The following is a 6,036-nucleotide window of genomic DNA, read 5'->3' on the forward strand; positions in this document are numbered from 1 at the left end:
TTCTAGTGTGAGTAGCAATGGAGTCCACTTTAGATGTAAGCTTGACAAGAGAGTCATTCAAAAATCCATTTTGATTTTTAAGTTCTTGAAATTGCTTGGATTGCTCCATAGCATATTTTTCTAGTAAAATTTTTGAAGAAGTGTGTCTACCTTAGTAGATAGATGATCAAGGGTAGAAATCTGGTACATACCTGCCTCTTTTTTAGAGGGTGGAGGAGTACCTTCAGTGATAACTCTCTCACTTGTCCACTGATAGTGGTTTTTTGCCATGTTCTCGATCAAGTCATATGCTCCTGTGTAAGTTTTATTCATCAAAGCTCCACCTGCAGCTGCATCAACATTCATTTTTGTGGAAAATAAGAGACCATTATAAAAAGTGTGGATAATAAGCCAATTCTGAAAACCATGATGGGGGCAAAGCCTAAGCATTTCTTTGAAACGCTCCCACGCATCGTAAAGAGATTCACCATCTTTTTGAGTGAATTGAGTGATTTGACTCCTCAATTGAGCAGTTTTACTATGGGGAAAGAAATGGTAAAGGAATGCCTTCCTCATTTGGTCCCATGAAGTGATGGAACCAATTTGCAATGAATGAAACCAAGCACTAGCTCTATCCCTCAAAGAGAAAGGAAAGAGGTGCAGCCTTACGGCCTCTTGGTTTGCCTTCAAAGTTCCACTGAGTCTTAAAAAATTTGAAACATGAAGATTCGGATCCTCAGTGGGTGATTCGAAAAATTGATTTTGCTGCACTAGATAAATAAGTGCAGGCTTTATTTCAAATTTAATACCCTCAACCGTTGGGTACACAATAGCATCGTACGGCTTATCTGAAGATGTGATTGCATACTCTTTGAGAGCACGTTTCTTATCCATATTGTTATTATCTTCTTTGAGCCTTGCCTGAAATCAAAACGGTTAAAGATAGAAAATAAAAAATAAAATAAATAAAATAAGGAGAAAGGGAGGGGGAGAGAGAGAGAGAGAGAGATATTATATATATATATATATATATATAAATAAATAAAAAATAAATAAAGAGATAAGAAAAAGAAATAAAATATTATATATATATATATTTTATTTACTTGTATTATTATTATTATTATTTTTAGACTAACTACTATTAAAAAGTTAATCAAATTACAATAACTCCCCGGCAGCGGTGCCAAAAATTTGATGGGATAAAACCACAAGTGCACGGTCTTACCGAAGTAGTAAAAAGATGAGTATCGTTCCGACAGGGAGTTAGGAATTCAATTAACTTTAAATAATAATTAGACCGAAGGTTTAGAAGGTAGAAAAGTTTGTATTTTTAATTAAAAGAAAAATAACAAAAGAAAAGATAAAAGTCTTGGGATTATTGGTTCATCTAAATGACAAGTCCTTCACAAACCAAATTATAAGCTTATAACTTTATGTTAAACCTAATTTCTCAAAACAGTTTCTCTTTTGTTCCTCTAGCAACCAAGCCTATTTCGCTAACTTGATTACTATTAGATTCTGGTTCCTCTAACAACCAAGCCTATTTTGCTGACTTGATCATTATTAGTTCCCTTGTAGATCGAAACTATATGTTTCAAAGATTTCAAAGACTATTTCGTTGCCTTTGAAATCCTTGTCTAAATTCACTTGTTCGAATATCAAAGCTCCACTTTCGTTTTATGAATTGATATTTGAGATGATGGATAAACAATTATCAAACCCTCCACTTTCGTTTCCACAGTTTGATAATGGTTGATCCATGTTAAAGCGGTGAATTTAGATAAGAAATTAGGGTTACATAAGATTAAGGCTTAGAGCTTGGTTTGATTAGGATTATGTCATTTAGACTTATCCAACAATCCCAAGACAAAGAGAAGTCTACTCACTAACGTTCATTGTAGACATAGAGAAGAAGAGAGAAAAGTAAATAACAAGAAAGTAAAGTTGAACTTTTATTCAAAGAAACAATTGTCACTTTTTATTTCCGAGAACAAAAGATGAATATTTGTGATGGCTAGCTACTCTATTTATAGTTTACATTCGACTTAAAATCTAAGCAATCACTAACTATTGTAACACCCCGTTCCCAAATATCAATTATTTAATAAAATAAACACGCGTTAGAGTACTAATCCCAAACGGGCATGTCACACTTCATTTACAAAATGTTATTAAATGAAATATAAACTATTTAATAAGCCTTCATCAAAAATATCATTAATCTGCAGCGGAATAATTGTCTTTAAGCAACAACATTAACCGTTTAAACATCCTTAAAACATCTTGGCATAAAAGCCTCAACCAGAAAAATCCAACAAAACGTAGGGCTACAACATCATCATCCAAAATTTGATACATAGGAATGAAAGAAAACAATAAAATTTCATCCCACGTATCAAAGCCCTAGACACTTTGAGCCACCACCTACTACTCAGGATCACCTACAAGTTACCTATAGGAAGGACAACGTTTTCAAGCAGAAGGGGTGAGATTCTCAGTCAATAAAAATAATATATAATAACATCAATTGACATCTAACACCCTACAATATCAATGATTATTTCAAAAGTCATAAGTGTTTCATAATCAACAACAATCATCCAGATATCACACTCCAATCAACAATAGCAACTCATGAAATGACATGACATCCCCCTAATACTCCTCGATAAATGCAACTATGCATGTGGTACCATAATCAGGACCGTGACCCACACCGCTGTCGAATGGTTAAAGCATTCTCATCAGGACCTAAGTCCTCACCGCTCAACACCGCTTTGAACAACTAGTGTTCCACCGCTTTGAACGACAAGGCGTTCTAGAGCCGAAACTCTCCCACTTTGATGCTTATGCAACTAACCCAACCTGTGTATATCTACATACAACTCAACTACACATATATCTCATATGACTTACTACTCCGAGAGTTCTAACAATCCAGAACATACACAATTAATTATAATTATGCGCATACATCAATTTCATTCAATAGTTATACATTCACTTGATTTCTTACTCAATCATCTCCAAAATTCACTAACATCAACCAATTCGATCACCGGCTTGTTCTAGTAGGATTCTGATACCTATACAAGGGATATACAAGTTAAAGGAAATATTTTAGAATGCTCAAGAAGTCCCCTCGTGCACGAAGCAAAAGTTCAGAAAGAGGCTGACTAAGGCTCACTTCGCTTAAGCGACCGGCTTACAGTAGGTCTGGGTTCAGCTCGCTTACGGTTCGCTCACGGTTCGCTTGAGCGAACTTCTGACAGAATCAAAATGGTTTTTCGCTCACAGGGTCGCTTACAGTTCGCTTGCGTGAATCCTTGGCAGAATCAAACTTAGTTTTCGCTTACCAGCTCGCTCACTGTTCGCTTAAGCGAACGGGTAAAATCGCATTTGGGCAGCTTGCTTGAATGCTCGCTTAAGCGACGTCTGCTTCGCTTAAGCGACCAATCATCTGGCCAGTGCAAAACCTATGGTTTCAGACCTCTTCTCACTCCAAAAACCCAATTTAAATCCCCTGATCACCCAAAGTGGTTTCCAACAGATGTTTACAGGTCCTATATACAACTAGGCATCTAAAGGAACACAAAACAGCCATCAACAACAACAATTACAGATCATTCCACCATCATACACAAATTCATCAATTCATCCAATCACTCATAAATTTCAATCAACTTATGATCACAGCAACAACAAAGATTAAGTTTTCATTCTGAAGATTATATTACAAGAGAATTAACATGATCATTACCCATTTCCCTTCAGAATCATCATCAAACCCTAACTCTCAATTTATTTTCCAAAACTATGCAATTAGGTCAATTTTCAGAAATTATAGATTATGATTATTGAGAGATAGTCTCACCCTTACCTTAGTTTTGCAGAAAGATTATACAGCAAGAATCGGTTTCTAGGCTCTCCTCTCTTGCTCTGGCTCTTCTTCTCCCTTTTCTCCCAAAAGCTTAGTTTTCTTACATAAAAACGTTCTGACTGTTTTTCTTTCTTTTTCTAACTCCTACTATAACTTCCCCTATTTCATTAAACTCCCTTAATTTTTATTAAATCCTAATTAACTCCCTAATTTCTAAATTAATATTAATTTCCACTTATTTTAGTTATTATTATAATAAACCATATATTAAAATGCACACACCACATAAATCACCAAAAATCATATAAAATCACATATGAGACTCCAAATAATTCAAAATAAAATAAATAACAACTAGGGCGTTACAGCTACTCTATTTATAGTTTACATTCGACTTAAAATCTAAGCAATCACTAGAATTTTCCACAAGTAAACTAAAACAGAGTAGCTTAAAATCTAAGCAAAAGCAGCAAAAGTAGTTCTGGAGTGTGGCACGGCCGTGCCAAGCCTAGCACGGGCCGTGCCAAGTTTCTGACTTGAGGGAGATATATTTTTGTCTCCGAATCTTCGTATTTTCGTACCAAATCAGCTCCAAAACCCCTTTCTTTTGCTCCAAGACTCAATCCATCAAATATTCGTTCCTGAAATATAACAATATGCAATTGTAGTAAAATAGTTCAAAAAGGAAATAATATTAATATAAAATAAACTTAAATCTAATTAAAACGAAACTAAATAATATATTAAAATAGATAATAAATCACTCATCAGAGGGTAGAGTTGTAACGCCCTATTTTAATATTTATTTATTTTATTGAGTTTAGAGTCTATTTATATGATTTATGTGATTAAAATGATTATGTGGTGTGTAGTTATTTTATTAAGTGGTGTTATTTTATTATTTAATAGAATAAGATTTGAAATAAAATAAGATTAAGTTGTGAGGGCTGTTTTGAGAATTTAGAGAGTTTAGTGGAATAAGTGGAAATAAGATAAAGAGGGCTGAGGGAATAAATAGGAGAAAACCTAAGTCAGAATAGTTTTCATGTGAAACAAAAAGTTTTGGACAAAAAGGGAGAAAACAAGAGAAGAGAAGAACCGGAGAGATCGTAGAGCTTCGTTCATCTAAATTAAGGTAAGGGTGAGACTAACCTTCAATAATTTTGAGTATGTGATTCTGAGATTTGAAATTAAGATGTTAAAAGAAGTTAACATGTTAATGTAGGTTAAAGTTTTAGAATTTGAAATTAACATGTTAATGAAGTTAGGCTTGTGAAAAGAAGTTAGAGTTTTAAAAAGAAGTTAGGGTTTTGAATTGCAATTTGATTGTTGAAAGAGTAGGTAATCTGATGAATTAAGGTAATAATTGGTGACTGGTATAAGTGCATTGTAGGTTGTAAAGGCTGCTGAAGAAGTACAAGACTTGGTGACTTCAGAAGCTGAGAGTTTGTTAATGATTTCTGGTGATTTGGTGAAGACTTCTGAAGAGGCTCAGAAGGTTGATGTTGGTGGTTCAGAAGCTGTTAATCCAGAAGCTTCAAGAGGTGATCCTGATTCTCCAAACTGTAATGATGTTATTAATATAGAATCTAGTTCTACCTTTGTCTCTCTCTCAACCACACTATCATCCTCCTCAACCTCATCTAGCTATGATGATATTCCTTTAGGCCAAATTTATACATCTATTAACAAAGGTCTTTCACCATCCACCAAACTCCACAAAGAGCCTACTGAAAAATTCCCTATGAGCCTATCTACCCAACTATTCTGAATAAGATAGGTGAGATGTGTGAGATGAGAAACCAAGTCTTTGAAAGACTGCCTACTGATCACCCTTTCCAACCACCGATGATCAAACCTTTAAGTTTTGTTCCTGCTGATGCAGAAGTGGTTAGTGAACCAGCAGTGCATGGGCCTCAAGACACTGCTGAAAGGAAGCTTCAAGACTGGCTAAAAGGGGTTGATAACAACTTACATAAGTTAAAGTTATAAGAAATTGGGTGCAAAATCTTTTTATGCTTAAGAGAAAGAAATGCTACTGATTTCATTCCTACTGGTGTGCATCCCAATGAATTGGATTTAATTTGGTTAAACAAGATCAACTTCAAATCAGCTTCAACAAGTTTGGAATTGGTGCAAAGAAATGCTGATTTGGAAAGAGAAAACAAGAAGCC

General features: G+C 34.6%; 1 non-coding gene across 1 annotated transcript; it reads left to right on the plus strand.

The window, feature by feature from the left end:
- The first annotated feature begins 400 nt into the window (after positions 1 to 400).
- Positions 401 to 507, plus strand: LOC112418404 (small nucleolar RNA R71). Its single transcript, XR_003008618.2, has one exon. It is a non-coding gene; the product is annotated as a small nucleolar RNA R71 (small nucleolar RNA).
- The last annotated feature ends 5,529 nt before the right edge of the window (positions 508 to 6,036 follow it).

This window comes from Medicago truncatula, chromosome 2 (assembly GCF_003473485.1).
Source record: "Medicago truncatula cultivar Jemalong A17 chromosome 2, MtrunA17r5.0-ANR, whole genome shotgun sequence".
Lineage (NCBI taxonomy): Eukaryota > Viridiplantae > Streptophyta > Magnoliopsida > Fabales > Fabaceae > Medicago > Medicago truncatula.